The sequence below is a fragment of the Mauremys reevesii genome, unplaced genomic scaffold (genome assembly GCF_016161935.1).
Source record: "Mauremys reevesii isolate NIE-2019 unplaced genomic scaffold, ASM1616193v1 Contig10, whole genome shotgun sequence".
In the NCBI taxonomy this organism is placed as follows: domain Eukaryota; kingdom Metazoa; phylum Chordata; order Testudines; family Geoemydidae; genus Mauremys; species Mauremys reevesii.
Window position 1 is genome coordinate 303,679 of NW_024100716.1, and position 20,117 is coordinate 323,795.

Consider the following 20,117-nt stretch of genomic DNA (forward strand, 5'->3'; position numbering starts at 1 on the left):
ACAGGCGGCTGTTTAAATTATGGGCCCTGCCCTGTCAGCTGGAGCCAGAAGACAGGAATTGTCTTGCTCAGTAAGGCCTGCAGCTCCCACCCAGGTGTCATTCGCCCCTAGATTTCACAGGCCATGGAACGGAGCTCCTTCCCTCAGGCTGCAGCTTGCAGCTCCTCCGCTGTGACCGAGCACCAGGGAAATTTAACCCTTGATGGGAGGAGAGGGATGCTTTACCTGAAGTATTCAGAGAATCTGTCCTCTCTGCCAGTCCTGCAAAGGGAAAGGGAGGAGAGTTGGAGCTTGGGGCAAGGGGGAGGTGATGTGTTTGTTCCCAGGGGGAACCTCACCACTGAGAGTCCCTGGTTGTCTCCAGCTGTCACCTCCACAAACTCCCTCACAGCAGCACAGGGCCTGTTTGTTAGTGATTTAGGGCCCAAGTCTCATCTGCTCTGTGCAGCAATGAGGACTCTAGTAACAAACCAGCACACTGGGTCCTGTGATGGATGCAGGGGCTGTGTGGGCTGATGCCTGAGCCAATCTGTCCCCACAAATGTCCCTCTCAACAGCATCCATGATGCTACTTCACACAGGAGATGGGAGGGCCTGGTCTGTGACCAAATGGGGGTGGGTATTCAGCAAACGGGGTCTGAGGTGATTTTGCTTTTTTTCCTATACAGAGACAATGTTGAGGTGAATGCACTGCGTTGTGTGTGTGATGTGGGAGTAGAATTTATCTGTATCTTGACCCAGAATTGTGGGGGATTCCAGTCTTGACCCAAACTGCACAGCCTGGGCCCATCTCTGATTGTTCATCCCAAAAGCAGTAAAGAATCCTGTGGCATCTTATAGACTAACAGACGTTTTGGAGCATGAGCTTTCATGGGTGAATACCCACTTCGTTGGATGCATCCCAAAAGGTTAATAACCACAGAGCTGCCTAATGACAGTCTCTAGGGAGAGGCTTTTCTTCCCTCTCACACTGCCTTATCGCACTATGTAACACTGATCTCTTTTATAATTAATTGATTAACTTGCATATTTACTGTTAATCAGACAAATGCTTATACCTATAAAACAGCATGAAAATATGTTTGTAACTTGTGTTGAGAATTTACATCTGCCTACGCTGAGATGTGAACAACAACAAGTTCTATCCTAACCCTTCAATTAATTGAACACATCACGTACATGTGTATGTGCACGCGTGAATGCAGGTAGTTTCAGAATTACCAGTGCAAAAAATATGGGTCTCTTCTGCTCAATTATCACATGACTTTGGATCCCAGGGCTTTGATGGGCGCTGACAGATGGAGCTGTGCTGCTCACTGCATGCAACGTTGTCCAGCCACGTGGACCAGAACCTGCTCCATATTCAAAGTCTCTTGCAATCTGCCCTCCATCCCCCAGTTCAGCTGTTTGCAGACGATTGCTGCGGTGACTCCAGACATCTGATTGGAGAAAACACTGCCCCATGTCCCATTGTAGAAAACCTCCAGCCGCCCAGCACAGTCACTGTAGCTCACCAGCCTCAGATCTGTGAATTCTAGAAGGAAAGGCACAAAAAGGGAATTTAAATCGTCTGATTCTGAAATAAACTGGGGTGTGAAGAGTGAAATCCCAGCGATTGCTAACGATCCTGTGCATCATTCTGCAGGAGCAACCGCTAGAGAACCACTCCAAGAATGAGAGACTCTTTTAGACACCACAGGCCCCTTAGAAATACAGTGGACATCTCTGGAAGGCCACAATTTACAAGCAACTACCTACAGACTGCAATAGATTAAGACCGAAAAGGATTGTGACATTAGCAGGCCATATGCCAGCTCTTGCCCAGGCTGTAGGCATTAGCTAAGAACTGAGGATCTCATAGCTGGAGACCAGGCCAGGTCACCTGTGTGTTAGTTTTGCTCAAAACAGGTATTAGCCTTGCAAAAATGTATTTAATGTTTAGACTCTATGAAATGGTTGTTAGTTGCTGCAGGCATTAATCTCGCTTGTAATGTCTGTGGTCCATGCTACCAGAAAATATGTAAGTTTTGCTTTGTAACTGAAAATGTTTGCTCTGAACTTGTGAACTCAGGCACAGGAATCATCACTCATCTCCATCCCCAAGAACTATCAAAATCAGATGGGCCATCAAGGATCATCATAATATACAGGATTGGTTAATGGCCTTATCACACCCATGGAGCAGCACATGCAGAAGGCCTCATCCAATCGCTTTGAAGGCTGGAGGAGGGAAATAAAAATCGTAGATGTGAAGATTTTTCATCTTTTTGGCTATTTGAACTACGATAGGACTAGAGACACCAAACTGAAGCCAGAGACCCCAAGGGGTTACCCCTGAGTCAGCGCTGAAGGACATTTGGAATTGACAGATCACTACAATTCTGTCCCTCCTAGGATATAAATGGTAACTCATTTGTGTGTAGATGATTGCTTGCTTTAACCTGTAAAATAACCCTTTTATTTCTTTTTCCTAGCTAATAAACCCATGTACAGTTTACTCCAACTCTCTGCCCTAGCCCTGAGCCCCCTCCTATACCCTGAGCCCCTCATCTCTGGCCCCACCCCAGAGCCCACACTCCCAGCCAGAGCCCTCACCCCGTGCACTGCCCTCTGCCCCAGCCCTGAGCTGCCTCCCACACTCCAAACCCCTCAGCCCCAACCCCACCACACATCACCTCTATAGTTTGTTCAAGTTCTCAGATCACATTTGTGGCTCTTCTCTGCTCCCTCTCCAATTTTTCTGGACATCAGAACTGAACAAAGTATTCCAGTATCTGTCTCACCAGGGCCATATACAACAGTAAAATTGAGTCCCCACTCCTACTCACTACTCTCCAAGGTTCGCATTAGCCCGTTTTGCCACAACATGGCACTGGGAGCTCATGTCCAGTTATTTCTTCACTGGGACCCTACATCCTCTTCAGTCACTGGTTTCCATGATACAGTCTCCTTCAGACACCTGAGATGCAGCATTCTAACATTAGGGATATCTCCAATATCTCTGGGTGGGAGCTGAAGACTTTCTAATGGTCACCCTGGTAGGTAGTTACACAAGGGAAAGGGAGGCAGAGATAGTCAGGGAAAGTATAATTCTCAGCAAACTCCTTAAACATCTGCCCCCTCTATTAAATCCCCTGGTAACACAGCTCACAAGAGCATTCCCAGAACAGACCTGAGCAGAGAACTCCAGCGTCCTCTTTGTGTCTGCAGTTGTGCTGGCCCCAGCCCCTGGAAGGACATGCTCAGATATCAGATTCATTCCCAGAGCATTTCACATCATCCAGCCAGATCTGCCCAGATCCTTGCCCATAATGAGCAGAGACAGTTGCATTGATGGCGTGTCCACATCCCAGTTGTTTGCAAATGACACTCTCCCAGCACAGCGACCTGCCCCATTCACCAGTCTGATCCGCCTGCTTCCTGCAGGGATAGATCTCAGCTGTTAACACGTATTTTCCTACTGAACAGAAAATGTTTTTTGAGATTTGGAAATGAATCACCTGAACAAACAACACCGACATCCTCAGCAATTCCTGTCTGGGTTGTCTCAGACGTGGAGTTGTCACAGTGAGTCAGATGAGTCTCATTTCCTGCACACTGGACACTTCTCAGCCCCACGGGGCCTATTTGTTGCTCAGACTTAGGGGGGTTATAAGCTTTCTCAGCGACTCCGCACTGGAGCTGCCTACACACCACACTGGCATCGTTCATGTCCCACTGGTCATCCAGCACTCTGCTCCACACACCATGGAGGGAAATCTCTACTCTCCCATCGCACGGGCTCTCTCCATTCAGCAGTCTGAGTGATTCAGAGAGACCTGGGATCAGGAGAGATGGGAAATACTCTGAATAACACTCCTTGTTATGCACTAGAAATAATACAGAGTGCGCATGAAATTATGGACTGTTTCTCAATAAGAAGGTATAAGCCAGTGATCAGAGTGTGTCACAGTGTTAAAAGGAACAGCCTTTGTCAGAAGACACTTATTCTTTTGAATCTATAAGTGGAAGGTGCTATAAGGATTGTAACACTCTGAGATTGACAGAAAGGCTTGCTAGCAGCCCCTGTAAATGAGTGAGTGAGGGAATTCTTGCAGGTTACTGATTGGGAAAATAGTCTCTGTTTGAGGGGGTGGAATGGCTGCTGAGGTTTGTAGTCACTTTATCCAGGCTTAAATGCCTGGAGCCAATGAATGGTGTCTGCACAAGCACTTAGCAGGTGGGTCGTGAATGATTTAGGCAAGTTTGCCTTGAGGGAGTTTGGCCAATGGAAGAGCAGGGCTCATGGTGGGCAGGAACAGGTTATTGTTGGTAAATTCCCTTAGTTCCCTATGATCTTTGCTCAATAGGTGGCAACTTTCTTGACTCACATTGCTCCAGTGCAGGAGCTCCTAGTGTGAGATAGTTCCCGGCACTGATGGTTCTGACTGGAGCTGTCCCCTGAAGTGTGGTGTCATCTCTGAGTCCAACGTAAGATTCCAGCTGATCAATTCACACCACACTAAGCAGGTTGTTTGTGGGGCAGGTAAGGGGACGTGCTCTGTTGGTGAATATTGTGACTTCCTTGGGATGTGAATCTCAGTCTTTGCGTGTGTCTCAGAATCAGTGAGTCCTACAGCAAGGTGGTAAGTTCGGAATTACTCACTGAGTTCAGACACAGGTGGAGCCAGAAGAGACTGACAATGTTAAAAGAAAAGCAGCACAGTCAGTGCAGGGGACACCCACTATCTGTGTCAGGCACAGTATGTGCTAATATTGCAACCTGACGGGTGCAGTGTGTGTGCACTGGTAGCCAAAAAACATTTCAAGGCTAAGAGTGAAATCTTGGCCCCACTGAAGTCAATGGTAAAACCTCCATTGACTTCAACAGATCCAGGAGTTCGCCCTAAGACTGGAACAGGAGAATGCCTGCGTGCAGCTAGTGTAGTGCAGGGGTATAGCCACAGGTGGGCCGTGGCCCACCCAGTTAGCATCCAGGGCCACCCAAACCAGGGCCAAAGCCTTCAAAATCCACAGGCTGGGACTCCCAACCCTGGCTTGGTGTCTGTTAGCCTGGCCGCATCTCTCTCCTCCCGGCACCGTGCGCTGCTTCCCTTGTCTCTGACCCAAATGCTAGCCCTGTGGGGGGTGTGCCTTGTGGGAGCAGAGTTGGTTGAAATCCAAGGCTAGTACTGGGGCTGGAGACCAGGGCAGCAGCTCCTGCCGTATGCAAGAAAGGGACGTGGCTGGGCTGACAGACACCGAGCCAGGGTCGGGAAGGGTGGGTGGAGCTCGAGCCCCAGCAGGACCTCCCTTCTCCAAAAGGGTGCACTTAGGGTGACCAGATGTTCTGATCTTATAGGGATAGTCCTGATACTTGGGGCTTTTTCTTATATAGGTGCCTATTACCTCCCACAATCTGTACAATATTTTACATTTGCTATCTGGTTACCCTAGGCATGTCCCGCACCCTGTATACCCTGGGCAGCTTCAGCTTTGGGTGCCTGGAGAGTGGTAAGAGCTGGCTGGAAGGAGTGGAGGGAGGCAATCTGCCCTCCCTCCTGCTCCCTCCCCAAGGTACTGGATCTCTCCTGCACCCTGCCCTCTGCCCCTCCCATCACTACCCACCCTCCGAAAGTTGAGGCCCACCCAAGTTTCCTGTCCTAGCTATGGCACTAGTGTAGTGTGAGGGTAGAGAGTAGATTTGGGGTTTTCTGAGGAGGCTCAAGGATATAACTGGGTACCACAGCCCCTCAGGAAGGCCAGATGGGATCACAGCAGATGGAGCTCGTGTGGAAGGGACCAGGAGTTTTTCCTTAGAAGGGATTCTCCTTCCAGCAACTGTAGTGAGAAATCAGCATCCCCATGTGCTGAGGAGTTCCCTCAGAGAACCAGGGTATGGGCTGGGTAGGTAATTAGGAGAGGCCGGGCAGGGCTGCAGGGAAATCAGTTAGGAATGCAGGTAGCAGCCTCTGTGAGAAGCAGGAGAACTGCGAGGTGAATTGCCCCCAAGGTACAAAGGTATCAGCTGTAAAGAGGAGAGTAGAGGTCTGTTGTGAGTGCTGAGCAGGGCCCTATAGGCTTAGTCGTGGTGTGTAACAGCACCAGTGACTCTGGGCTCTGTGGGAGACAGTCCTGGAAGCTACATGTCCATTATTAGGAAGAAGGTTGAAATCCAGGGCTTCTGCAGTAGGTTTCTCTGTAAGGACCCCAGCTCCAGCCAGGCAAGAAGCCCTGTGGAGACTCTGTACATGGATGAGAAGATGGGGCAGAGAGGGGAGCTGCAACTTCATTCAGCAGGAGGGGTCCTTTGGTGAGGGGAGAAGCAGATGATCCCAATGGCCTCTTTGGGTCTTAAAACTCTGCGGATCTATAGAGCCAGAAGACAGGCTCCATTTAGTCACAAGGGAACCAGATTGTCTGGCCACTAAAATTAAGTTTTCTAGGGAATTATTTTTCCCACTGGGTCCTGGCCATTTTCAGTGCCCAGGCTGGATAAATTGGGTTGTGCAGCCTCAGGCTGTTTCTTGTACGACCTCTGCCTCATTCACTTTAGACACTGGAAGGTCTGTAGAGAAGGAGCAGGGGAGCACAGGAAGAACTAGGATGATCTTGTAAAGAGCAGTGACCCTCATTCAGTAGAGCTCAGTTCTGTTCCTGCCTCTGCTGCAGACTTCACAGGTGATGCTGAACAGGTCTCTGTAGGCAATTTTTATGGGGTCTGATTAGCAGAAGTACTGAGCACTCACAACTGTCGCTAGGGTGAAGACAAGATGTGGCTGCTCAGATATTCTGCAGTCAGGCAGTGTGGTCAGGGGGAACCAGCACAGGGCTGCAAGTGAAAACACTTTGTTTTATCCTGTCTCTGCTGCTGACTCACTGGGTGGCCTTGGGCAAGTCACTTTGCTTTTCTCTCTCAGTTTCACCATCTGTAAAATGGAGCTAATAATAATACATGTAATGTACTTACCCACCTGCTTCCCTGGAGTTTGGTGAGGGTTTATTAATGTCTGGACAGTACTTTGAACACACAAAGCTCTGCAGAAACGGTGAGTACTCTGAAGAATCAGGCCCTGAGAGTCTCAGGTTGCTGCCCACTCACTCCAAATTTGGAATTTTGGCTTTAATCATTGCATGTAAAAATTTGAAAAGCAGCTAAATGATGTAGGAACCTATGTGCCATTTTCAGAAGTGACTTAGGCAGCAAGAGGGAGAAATCTGCATGCTTCTTGGGCGACTACGTTGTTGGAGAAAATGGGATTTAAGTCTCTAAGTCACTTAGGCACTTTTGAAGATGTTATTCTTGGGCTTCTAAGTGCCTAAGAGTCACTTTTGAAATGGGCATCATAACAGTCTGCTATCTCTTGGGGTGTAATGAAGACAAATTCATTAATGTTTGTGATGATTCTCATACTATGGTGATGAGCACCATAGAAAAGCTCATGAGGAAATTAATAATTCTGTATTTAGGGCAGTGTTTGTACGGTATGTAGAATGAATAAGGCCCTGGATCACATGTTGAATGATGAGGATAAAAAGACATATTCAGCATCTCCTCCATCCCCTGAGCACCATCCTCCCAGAGCACTGAAGGAGGCAGGAGTTGGGGGTAGGTGAGAATAATAGTATGTGTGTATGCAATTAGAGTGTATCATAATGTATATGCAGAAGGAAGGGTTACGGGCCGAATTAACATCACATAGGTAACCTTAGCTCTGGTATTTTCTAATTCTTGTGCCTTTGGCTTTGACTAAATAAACTAAATAATGCGGTTTAATATTTTATTTTTTTAAATAAAATATAAATATTAGAGCGGGTCAAGAACACATTTTTTTCCTGTAATGTATATCAAATGCAGTATTTCAGTTTTTAAACACATCTGTGATTCTGGAAAATGAAACATTCATTTCCCTTTCCAGTTTTTGGATTTACAGGTTTGCCACTTACTCTTCGCTTCTATTTTTTCATCTTTTCTTCCACTGTAAAAAGATAAAAAAAAGTAAGAATGCAGGGGGGAAAAGTCTTTTGAGTTTTTTCAATTGGAAAGGCATGGAAAAAGTAAAAAAAAAAAAAAAGCTTAGTGAGTGAAAGCACTACTTTCTCTGTGGTGTGCTACCAAAAATACCTGCAGGAACTCACATGAGAAAAAGGAAATGGTGATTTTCAGCAGTTTATAATCAGCCACATCTGGAAGGAATCTCACTGCACTAAAAGAGGGCACCTCCCTGGCCCCAGCACTGACCCCTTCCCAAATTGCAAAGGCTGCAGCAATCAAGGAAGGTGCTAGAGCTTCTCAAGAAGGTGCAGAGAATATTTTATAATAGAAAGTGTGAAGCAACCTCCATATTGGGAGTCACTACCAGCTCCCCCTCTAATTACGATTGGAGAAGGCTGAGGACAATCAGTTGGTGACATTTATGTAACCCAAAGGTACCAATCACTGTATTATTTGGAATCTTTGGGCCAGATTCACTCCCTAAGATGCACCAGCACATGCTGATGTACCCCATGGTCCGCCCCCCCCAAAATTGCTGTTAAGTCTGCCTGGAGCTGGGACAGTGCATGGCAAGGAGCCTGCAGCCCCCTCTGTGCTGGAGGAATAAGAACAGCCCTGAAACTGGGCAGGGGGGCCTTGTGGGAATGAAACCAGTATGGCCATGAGAGGCACTGATACAGCACCGCTGCCATGCATCTTATGCTGGTCGGGCTTCTCTGGGCACCAATTAGTTTTCAAAGCTTCTCTGCTCCAGCAGAAACCCTGGGGGAGGGCGGCAGGGCTCCTGCAGGATAAATCTTCCTGCTGGCAGAGCTTTCAGTACCTCCATGGGCACAGAGCATTGCACACTGCACCCTAACACATGCACACACCCCTTCTCTGCGAGGAATCAGCTCTGGGTTTATTTGGATAAATCCTGCTCACTTCAAACTTGCAAAACTTCTACAGGCTTCAGTGAGTGAATGGGGGAGTGAGGAGCCAGGACTTGGCCCTTTTTGGAGCTATTGGATTCTGGACCAAACAGACATTTCTGTTAGATCCCAAATTTAAAATACTAAAATGATGCCCAGCCAAGACTGTTGGCACCCGGATGACATTAATAAAACACTGAAATCCCTGCAGCATGAAGTGACCATTTCAACAGGAACTCAGCCAGCCAGACACATACAGAAACTACTTCCCACCCATTTCTCATTATGTGATGCATGGCCTGGGTCCTTCTGACCCCTAACCCCACCCCCAAACAAGTGTCTTTTGCAGTGTGCCCAGAAGGTCAGGAAATTCAGGCTATTTTGGCCCAAACCGGACAACAAGTTCCAAAGTCCTGGAGCCCTCACAGAGAGCACCCTGCCAGCCACCCATCTCCTTTATAAAAGGGGGAACCAGCTCAGTTGTCCCTGCTAACCATAGCTGTGACAGTACGGCACAGGGAGAGCGGTGATCCCTCAGGGAGTCCAGTCCCAAGGCATTCAGGACATAATTAATCATTACTGACACCTTAACCTCCATCCAGAGCTGGGCAGCCAGTGCAGACCCTGCAGCACGGCTGTAACATGCTGCCAGCAAGATGCGCTGCTCAGTGAGGTGCTGCCATTTGCAACAGCTTCGTTCTCTGAAAGGTTCTAAGGTGCTGCCCTACATTAGAGTCATTTGAATAGACCAATCTCAAGGTAACAAAAACCTCAATAACAGTCGCAAGGCCCAGTCCTGGAAGGAAAAGTCACAACCTCCTAGCCAGGCACCGATGGTAAAAAGCTGATTGTAAAAGTTATCACTCTGGTTCCAGTTAACCCAACGAAGAGGAGACTTACCTGCAATGTCCTGAATTGTGAGGAGAAGCAGCCACAGCACCGGAGTGGAGCAATGTCCCTTCATTTCCAGCCTGACTTGCTGTCCCCTCCTCTCACTGCACTGGCTGCACCTAAGCACCTGCCAGGCCTCCTTTGTGTCTGACAAGTGACAACAAAGCAGTGGAAGGGAAATATATAGATTTTGCATCAGCTGCGAGAAGGAACCAATAGCCAACCCACTTGCCTTTTTAGTTATTATCAGTGGTTTTATCTGTGAATTTATGCAGCTAAAACATCCAATAAAACTCGAAAGCAACAAACATCACCATATATGAGTGATGAGCCCCCTCCTGACATCAGGTTTACCACAGCCTCAGATCATCAGGTAACCCCTAATCTCTGGAGCCGGAAGGAAAAGTTCTGTACAAACTATATTCGTGCTGTTTCTCGCCCCAATAGATTCTATATCAGATTGAACATGAATTGGGAGACATTAGAGGCTGGTTATTTTATAAACTAGGAAATAAATCCCTTGTGCCAAAGGTGATCATTACAAGACCAATTCCCAGTATAGGACCTGCCCAATTGTAGACAAGGACAACTCACTAGAACCAGGTTGTGTCACTCAGATCAGCTTTATAGAAGAAGAATTACTCAGCAGCATCTGAAATATTAACAGTTCTTCTACTAATAGACCTTGGGGCAGGGGTGAAAATGGGCCGGTACGATGTACTGGTAAAAAGTGGCCACCAGTATCAGCCCATACGCAGCCGACATTAAAGTGCTGCCGGTAACATCATTGCCCCTTCCCCCACCCCTGCCCAGGCTGCTAATGGCAGGGAGGGGAGGGCAAAAGGGGCAGCTGCCCCAGGGCTGGCGATTTAAATTTTAAATCACTGCCTGAGCCCCGGGCGGCACAGGCCAGGGAGCTTGGATGGGCTGGCTAGGGGAGGCTGACCCCCAGTCCCACCCATTCTGCCCAAGACACCACCCCTTCCAGGGGCCCAGGGCCAGGACCCCATACCAGTAAATGCTTAATGTTACATTTGCCCCAGCCTTGAGGTTTCCTGTCTAGACCATTCTTCTTAGTGGTAGAGACAGAGCTTAGGGCTTCCTGAGTAGGTCATGACCCTCTTTTGCAAGATGTCCTGCACACACCATGCCCATCAGTGCTGTCAGCAGGAGGAGGGCTCCTTGGAAACAAGTTTACTTGATTCGTGGGACAGAGACAATTCAAGGAACAAGCACAAGGCACAGGGCATATAGCACAGAATAATGACTGGCTGGCACCACACCTACCTCCTGCTCTTGCTCAAGAGAACTGTTACAAATACTTGGATTAAGGGAAATGTCTTTAACTCTTCACCTTTGCATTTTCTCCCATGCTGCCCTTTCTGCATGGAGAAAACTCCCTGACAAAATCTGTGAAACCAATACCTGATCCCCCTTGAAATCCCTCCTTGAGACTCTGCTCTGTTGTGGCTCCAGAAAAACACTTGACAGTGAGTGACTAGCTTGGCAAGGGAAGAGGTGTGGCTGTGCCTCTTCCCTCTCCTTATTTTTACCAATCTCCCTGCCCCAATCCTGCCATTCATCCTCACTCTGCCCTCCCACTACTTAAACAAACAGTAATGACAAAACAGGAATTTGCACCAAAGTAGTATAAGGACCCCACTGTCAATCAAACATTAACCCCATCCCTTTACCCCTTAATCTCTGCCCCCCTGTCACCAAAAGTCCCACCCATGGGGGTATGACTTGCGGGATTAAACCGGACACATGTGAAGCAAGGTGTGTCATGTGACCCCTCTAGGAACTCCTACCACCTCCCTCTACCAATCAGTATAGGTTTCTCCCCCGTAGGACCACCCTGAGAGGCAATTTGACCAATCGGGGGGAGTTCCAGGGCAGGGTGACCCATCCAGAAGTGGGTCGTGTGGCCCCTCTAACAATTCCTCCCACCATTCTCTACCAATCAGGAGGGGGTTTAGATGCTGGGAACTACCCTCGAGAGGATATTTGACCAATCAGGGGAGTTCTGGGGTGGGGTGACCCATCCGGAAGTGGTTAGTGTGACCCCTCTAGGACCTCCCCCGACCACCCTCTACCAGTTGGGATGGGTTTTGGCCACAGAGGATCACCCCTAGAACAGATTTGACCAAAATAGGGCAGTTTCTGGGGTGGGATGAACCGCCCAAAGAGTGTCATGTGACCCCTCTAAGAACTTCTCCCACCACTCCCTGGCAATCAGAGCACAGCACCACCACCCCATAAGTCTCAGTGCCGGGCAGAAGAGGCCATCTCTTACAAAAAAATTGTGGAAATGCTGAGAGGAAACATGGACTCCTTCAACAGCCCTGTGAAAACTTTATACTCTGTTTTAGCCCCGAGGGACTTCAACCATCTGCAGAGAAAGTGCTACACCAGCGACAGTTCTGAGGAGGAGGAGGGAGTGGCTGAGGGGAGCCCTTGGCCCAGTCGTTGATGGATACGCCAGATCCCAACCCCAAAACCCAACTGCTTGCGAGATACCCCGATGCATGCCGGCCTGTCATCGTCCACCCCTCTGGAGGAGGAAGGCGAACGCAGCTCGGGGGAGTAACCGGTGGACAAGCTGAACAGAAAAGATGTTCCGCAGGTAAATGAACAATTTAGAAGTAACATTAGAGGATTTGTGTGTGTGTGTGTGTGTGTGTGTAATGGGGTTAGGAACCAGGGTTGTGTAAATCTAAAAACAAGCAGTGGGGAGCTTACACTGTTTCTTTTCTGAAAATTTCTCGAAAGCTCAACAATGCTTCTCTAGAGGACCCGGAGGCCCTCGACAGCATTGCATCAAACAGTGGAGACGAACCTGGCCCACCTTGGTTTTGCGCAACGCTGATACAAATTGTTGTAGAGGACTCAGAGGATGATGGCTATGAGGAGTTTAGGAGGAGGCTTGGAATGGAACGAACTTCGTCAGCATAAAAAAGTCATGTGTCTATGACTCTACAGTGTGCCCTTGTTGCCAAGAAGGCTAATGGCATTTTGGGTTGTATAAGTAGGGGCATTTCCAGCAGATCGAGGGATGTGATCATTCCCCTCTACTCAGCACTGGGGAGGCCTCATTTGGAGTACTGTGTCCAGTTTTGGGCCCCACACTACGAGAAGGATGTGGATAAATTGGAGAGAGTCCGGCGGAGGGCAACAAAAATTATTAGGGGGCTGGAACACATGATTTATGAGGAGAGGCTGAGGGAACTGGGATTGTTTAGCCTGCAGAAGAGAAGAATGAGGGGGGATTTGATAGTTGCTTTCAACAACCTGAAAGGGGGTTCCAAAGAGGATGGATCTAGACTGTTCTCAGTGGTAGAAGATGACAGAACAAGGAGTAATGGTCTCAAGTTGCAGAGGGGGAGGTTTAGGTTGGATATTAGGAAAAACTTTTTCACTAGTAGGGTGGTGAAGAACTGGAATGGGTTACCTAGGGAGGTGGTGAAATCTCCTTCCTTAGAGGTTTTTAAGGTCAGGCTTGACAAAGCCCTGGCTGGGATGATTTAGTTGGGTTTGGTCCTGCTTTGAGCAGGGGGTTGGACTAGATGACCTCCTGAGGTTCCTTCCAACCCTGAGATTCTATGATTCTATGATTCTATGTGGCCTATTGTATACATTGCTGTTTATGCTGTCCTTAATCATTGTCTTGGGGAAAGTTTTTCAAAGATTGTGAGGGCTGTGTCATAGATGCACCAGGCCAGCAGCACCATGACTGTGTGGCTTGGACTTCAATGCATATAAACTGCAAGCTCTGGGTCTTGTGTGCTGAGCTGTGTTTGGAAAGCTTATTGAACACTGTTATTGCTATAGGTGGTGCTATGTAATGTCTGTGCTTAACTCAAGAACATTTAGCGCAAGGGGTGACCTTGATAAATGCTGTGCAATTCAGTGGAGACCCTGACTGGTTTTAAAGAAAATGACCAAACCGGAAGTTGCTGCTTACAGCATTATATTGACCATCTGGTCCAGACAAAAAGTTACAGAACCCTGTTTAAGAAAAAGACTATTTGTAAGAAATCTAATAGGATAAAGTTAGAGAACGGTGAGGGGACAAACGTGATATAAAACTTGGTAGCTGTAAATAATAAAAACAACTACTGAAAAGGGCTTTGTAACTATCTGTGTTTCTGTTAGAAGGTCTCTGTGGCCCTTAAGTGAGCTAATAGTTTTAATGGAGCATCTTGGTTTGTTTTCAAGGAGCTGTATGTCTTTTAAATTAAAAAAAATAGTTTGTGAGAACCTAGCTCCTTTGTCTTTGTGTAAAAAAGACCCATTTACAGCAGGGCAGGACCCAGCAAACACAGCTGTAAACAGGGGAGTTTCAATGGGAGTTCTGTTGGAGGAGCAGGTTTTTGTATTTTGTGTATTGTATCTTGTATGTGTGGAGGCTGGTAGGGGCAGTGTGCTGGGAGAGAAGCTGAACCCTGATTAGGGGGTGGGGCTTCTCTGCTTATGGGTCCTATAAAGGTAGCCAGCCAGTCAAGCAGCAGTATAGACAGCAGCAGCGGCACAGGAGCCAGCAAAGCAAACAGAGCTGTAAACAGAGGAGTTTCAGTGGGAATTTACAGGGGGAGTTTGTGGGCGAGACTTAGAGACCTAGGCAGAGGAACTGACAGGCTAGTGAAAGGAGTGGGTGGTGTCAGTGGCGTAGCCAGGTTCTAAGAACAGGGGGAGCAAACATTAAAAAGGCACCCCCACTTGGTTCCTCCTCTGGCCGCTCTGTGCCCCCCCCCCCCCCTTGGCTGGCTCCTCCCGCTGTGCCGCACCTGCATCCCCCCCCATGGCTTGTCTCCTAGCCTGTCCGTTGCTCTCCCCCTGCGCAGGGAGCTGGGCTGGGGCAGCGGCAGTGGCCACTACCGGGTAGGAGCTGCAGGTGATTCCCCATGTTGTTGTCGGGCTCTCTGCCTCCTTCCTCGGCAGCCATCGCTGTTTACCCGGACAGGAGCCTGGGAAGCCACTGGGTGGGAGAAGGAGCCGCAGGAGAATCGCTCTAACCCGCAACCACGGCACAGCGACCCCCTAGCACCCAGTGGGGCGGGAGCTGCCGGGAGAGCCATGGGCCGGGTCAGGTGCCCCGCACCATGTCACATCCCGCCCCCTCGTGCTACCAGCAGTGGCGGGAGGCCAGCACGTGGATGCCGCTCAGAGCGCGGGGCCACCAGTGCCACTTCCCGACAGCCGGGGCGGGAGACGGGAAGGCTAATGGCGCCCCTCGGCCAGCACAGCCCAGGGCCAGTAGAGGCCACTCATGGTGGTGAAGTGGCCTGCCCGGGTGCGCTGCAGGCAGCAGCTGATCGCTCCCCCCAGGGCTGCAGGTTCCCTGTGACTCCTTCGTCACCCCACATCAGCCTGGACTTGGGAAGAGAGACTGATGGAGGCAGCCACAGGCAGCCTGCAGCGAGTGCAAGCCGCTGCAGCTGGCACCGCTGCTTTTGGCTTCAACTGGTTCCTATACTTTCCACTCTGGAGATATTTGCTTCAACCCCAGCCAGCCCTTTCCCTCAGTATCATTATCATGGCTTCCCCTTGCTCCTCCAGCCGTGCCGCCCACCCTCCCCCATGGCTCCTCCAGCTGCTCTGCGGGCTGCCATGCTGCGCCCTCCCTCGCTCCTCTGGCCGCGCTGCGCTGCGCCCCACCCCCGGCTCCTCCGGCTGTGCTGCCCCCCTTACCTGCAGGAGTCCTGCCCTGGCCCAGCAGGCCAAGCTTGAGAGCGGAGCATGAGCCCCTCCCGCTGGTGCCATGGTAACCCCGCCTAAGGCACCACTTTTGGAAAATGTGGTGAGGGGAAGCAGCTGCTTCCTCTGCACTCCCCCAGCTACACTTCTGAGTGGTGTTCTGCTGGTGTTCTGGTGCCTGTTGGGGGTTTGTTTTGGTTTGTGTTTCCTGGACTAACAGGTTTTAGGTGGGAAGGCTATAACTGATACAGAGGCAGACACAATGAGGATGACTGGATGTGAAAGCTGCAGCATGTACATGATCCTAGAGGGGGTACCTGAAAAGAGTTTCATCTGCATGAAGTGCCGGCTGATAGAGCTGATGGAAAAAAAGATCCGAGGACTGGAGGTGCAGGTGGAAACTCTGGTAGAGTTTAGAAGGGGGTCCGAGAAGATGATGGAGCAAAGATATGAGGAGGCTGAAGAGAAAAGCTGAGACTTGCAGATGGAAGCAGAACCAAAGAATTCTGAGGGGAGACTGCTAGGTGAGGAAAGTGGACAGTGGAAACATGTGACTAAGAGAACCAGGCAGAGGAAAGGACGGGCCAGTAAAGGAGAAATAGAGCTCAGAAACAGATTTCTGAAGTTGGAAAATGAAGAAGAGGCACAGCAGGTGGTCGCTGAAGGTGAGAGGGCAAGGAAGAAGAGAAGAGCTAGTCCTATAGGAAGAGGGGAAGAGTCAATGGAGACAACACCAAATATGAGCCCCAGGAGGATACGAGATGGGTTGCGGAGGATTGCAAGGGACAATAGAAATCAAGAGGACTTGCATCCAGAGGGAGCAGGGGATAGACCAGAGAATCACACTGTCACCAGGAAAAGGCAGGTCTATGTGATTGGGGACTCCTTACTGAGAAGAATAGACAGGCCTATAACTAGAACTGATCTGGAGAACAGAAGGGTGTGCTGTCTGCCGGGTGCTAAGATACGAGATGTGGACCTGAGGCTGAAAAGGATCCTAATGGGAGCAGGAAAGAATCCGCTGATTGTCCTTCATGTGGGAACAAATGATATGGCTAGATTCTCACTGGAATGTATCAAGGAAGACTATGCCAGATTGGGGAAGACACTTAAGGAAATTGAGGCTCAGGTGATCTTCAGTGGGATTCTGTCTATTCCTAGTGAAGGGCAACAAAGGTGTGACAAGATTATGGCGATCAACAGATGGCTCAGGCAATGGGCTGTAGCACACCCCAAGCACTATCTCAGGGGAGACGCTAGTAGCAAAGAGGGCTTTGGGATGTACGGCCACTGGGAAGCATTCATGGACAGAGGACTGTTCTCCCGTGATGGACTTCCCCTGAGTAAGGAGGGAAATAGACTTCTAGGATGGAGGCTGGCACAACTGATTAAGAGAGCTTTAAACTAGGAATTTGGGGGAGATGGTTGGGAGATGTCCAGGTAATCTCCACGCCGGAATTTAACATTGAGAGGGAAGAAAACAAAGTAAGAAAGGATACAGACATGGGCAGGAGAATGGACATAAGGAGGAAGAGTAGTGTAGATACCAGTCTAATTGGTGACACTGGTGGTAGAATGTCTGTGCCTAACTTGGTAAAGAATGTCCGTGAAGCCAAACGGCAAAAATTAAGATGTTTATACACTAATGCAAGGAGCCTACGTAACAAAATGGAGGAACTAGAGCTACTGGTGCAGGAAGTGAAACTGGATATTATAGAGATAACAGAAACATGGTGGGATAGTAGTCATGACTGGAGTACAGGTATTGAAGGCTATGTGCTGTTTAGGAAAGACAGAAATAAAGGCAAAGGTGGTGGAGCAGCATTGTATATCAATGATGAGGTTAACTGTAAAGAAATAAGAAGTGATAGAATGGATAAGACGGAGTCTGTCTGGACAAAAATCACATTGGCAAAGAAAGCTACTAGCGTCTCCCATGAGATAGTGCTTGGGGTGTGCTACAGACCACCAGGATCTGATTTGGATATGGATAGAGACCTCTTTAATATTTTTAAGGAAGTAAACAGTAATGGGAATTGTGTGATCATGGGAGACTTTGACTTCCGAGATATAGACTTGAGGACAAGTGCTAGTAATAATAATAAGCCTCCGATTTTTCTGGATGTGATAGCTGATGGATTTCTTCAACAAGTAGTTGAAGAACCAACAAGAGGGGATGCCATTTTAGATTTGTTTTTGGTGAGTAGTGAGGACCTCATAGAAGAAATGGTTGTAGGGGACAACCTTGGTTCGAGTGGTCATGAGCTAATTCAGTTCAAACTAGATGGAAGGAAAAACAAAAATAGATCTGGGACTAGGGTTTTTTATTTCAAAAGGGCTAACTTTAAAGAATTAAGGAAATTAGTTAGGCAAGTGGATTGGACTGAAGAACTTGTGGATCTAAAAGCGGAGGAGGCCTGGAATTACTTCAAGTCAAAGTTGCAGAAACTATCAGAAGCCTGCTTCCCAAGAAAGGGGGAAAAAATCATAGGCAGGAATTGTAGACCAAGATGGATGAACAAGCATCTCAGAGAGGTGATTAAGAAAAAGCAGAAAGCCTACAAGGAGTGGAAGATGGGAGGGATTAGCAAGGAAAGCTACCTTATAGAGGTCAGAACATGTAGGGATAAAGTGAGAAAGGCCAAAAGCCATGTAGAGTTGGACCTTGCAAAGAGAATTAAAACCAATAGTAAAAGGTTCTATAGCCATATAAATAAGAAGAAAACAAAGAAAGAAGAAGTGGGACCACTAAACGCTGAGGATGGAGTGGAGGTTAAGGGTAATCTAGGCATGGCTCAATATCTAAACAAATACTTTGCCTCAGTCTTTAATGAGGCTAATGAAGAGCTTAGGGATAATGGTAGGATGACAAATGGGAATGATGATATGGAGGCAGATATTTCCACATCCAAGGTAGAAGCCAAACTCGAATAGCTTAATGGGACAAAATCAGAGGGCCCAGATAATCTTCATCCAAGAATATTAAAGGACCTGGCATATGAAATTGCAATCCCGTTAACAAGAATTTGTAATGAATCAGTAAAGTCAGGGGTTGTACCGTATGACTGGAAAATTGCTAACATAGTTCCTATTTTTAAGAAAGGGAAAAAAGGTGATCCGAGTAACTATAGGCCTGTTAGTTTGACATCTGTAGTATGTAAGGTCTTGGAAAAAATTTTGAAAGAGAAAATAGTTAAGGACATTGAGGTCAATCGTAACTGGGAAAAATACAACATGGTTTTACAAAATATAGATCTTGCCAAACCAACCTGATCTCCTTCTTTGAGAAGTTAACAGATTTTTCAGACAAAGGAAACGCAGTGGATCTAATTTACATCAATTTCAGTAAGGCATTTGATACGGTTCCACATGGGGAATTATTAGTTAAATTGGAAAAGATGGGGATCAATATGAAAATTGAAAGGTGGATAAGGAACTGGTTAAAGGGGAGACTACAATGGGTCGTACTGAAAGGTGAACTGTCAGGCTGGAAAGAGGTTATTAGTGGAGTTCCTCAGGGATCAGTTTTGGGACCAATCTTATTTAATCTTTTTATTACTGACCTTGGCACAAAAAGTGGGAATGTGCTAATAAACTTTGTGGATGACACAAAGCTGAGAGGTATTGCTAACACAGAGAAGGACTGGGATATCATACAGGAAGATCTGGATGACCTTGTAAACTGGACTAATAGTAATAGGATGAAATTTAATAGTGAAAACTGCAAGGTCACACATTTAGGGATTAATAACAAGAATTTTAGTTATAAATTAGGGACACATCAGTTGGAAGTAACAGAGGAGGAGAAGGACCTTGGAGTATTGGTTGATCACAGGATGACTATAAGCCGCCAATGTGATATGGCAGTTAAAAAAGCTAATGCGGTTTTAGGATGCATCAGGCGAGGTATTTCCAGCAAAGATAAGGAGGTGTTCGTACCATTATACAAGGCACTGGTGAGACCTCATCTGGAATACTGTGTGCAGTTCTGGTCTCCCATGTTTTAGAAGGATGAATTCAAACTGGAACAGTTACAGAGAAGGGCTACTAGGATGATCCGAGGAATGGAAAACCTATCTTATGAAAGGAGACTCAAAGAGCTTGGCTTCTTTAGCCTAACCAAGAGAAGGTTGAGAAGGGATATGATTGCTCTTTATAAATATATCAGAGGGATAAATATTAGGGAGGGAGAGGAATTATTTAAGCTTAGTGCCAATGTGGACACAAGAACAAATGGATATAAACTGGACACTAGGAAGTTTAGACTTGAAATTAGATGAAGGTTTCTAACCATTAGAGGAGTGAAGTTCTGGAACAGCCTTCCAAGGGGAGTAGTGGAGGCAAAAGACATATCTAGCTTTAAGACTAAGCTTGATAAGTTTATGGAGGGGATGGTATGATGGGATAGCCTAATTTTGGCCATTGATCTTTGATTATCAGCAGGTAAGTATGCCCAGTGGTCTGTGATGGGATGTTAGATGGGATGGGATCTGAGTTACTACAGAGAGTTCTTTCCTGGGTGCTGGCTGGTGAGTCTTGCCCACATACTCAGGGTTTAAGTGATTGCCATATTTGAGGTCAGGAAGGAATTTTCCTCCAGGGCAGATTGGCAGAGGCCCTGGAGGTTTTTCGCCTTCCTCTGC

General features: G+C 47.7%; 1 pseudogene; it reads right to left on the reverse strand.

Moving 5' to 3' along the window:
* Positions 1–1,313: 1,313 nt before the first annotated feature.
* On the reverse strand, positions 1,314–14,722 carry LOC120392550 (annotated as a pseudogene).
* Between the last annotated feature and the right edge of the window lie 5,395 nt (positions 14,723–20,117).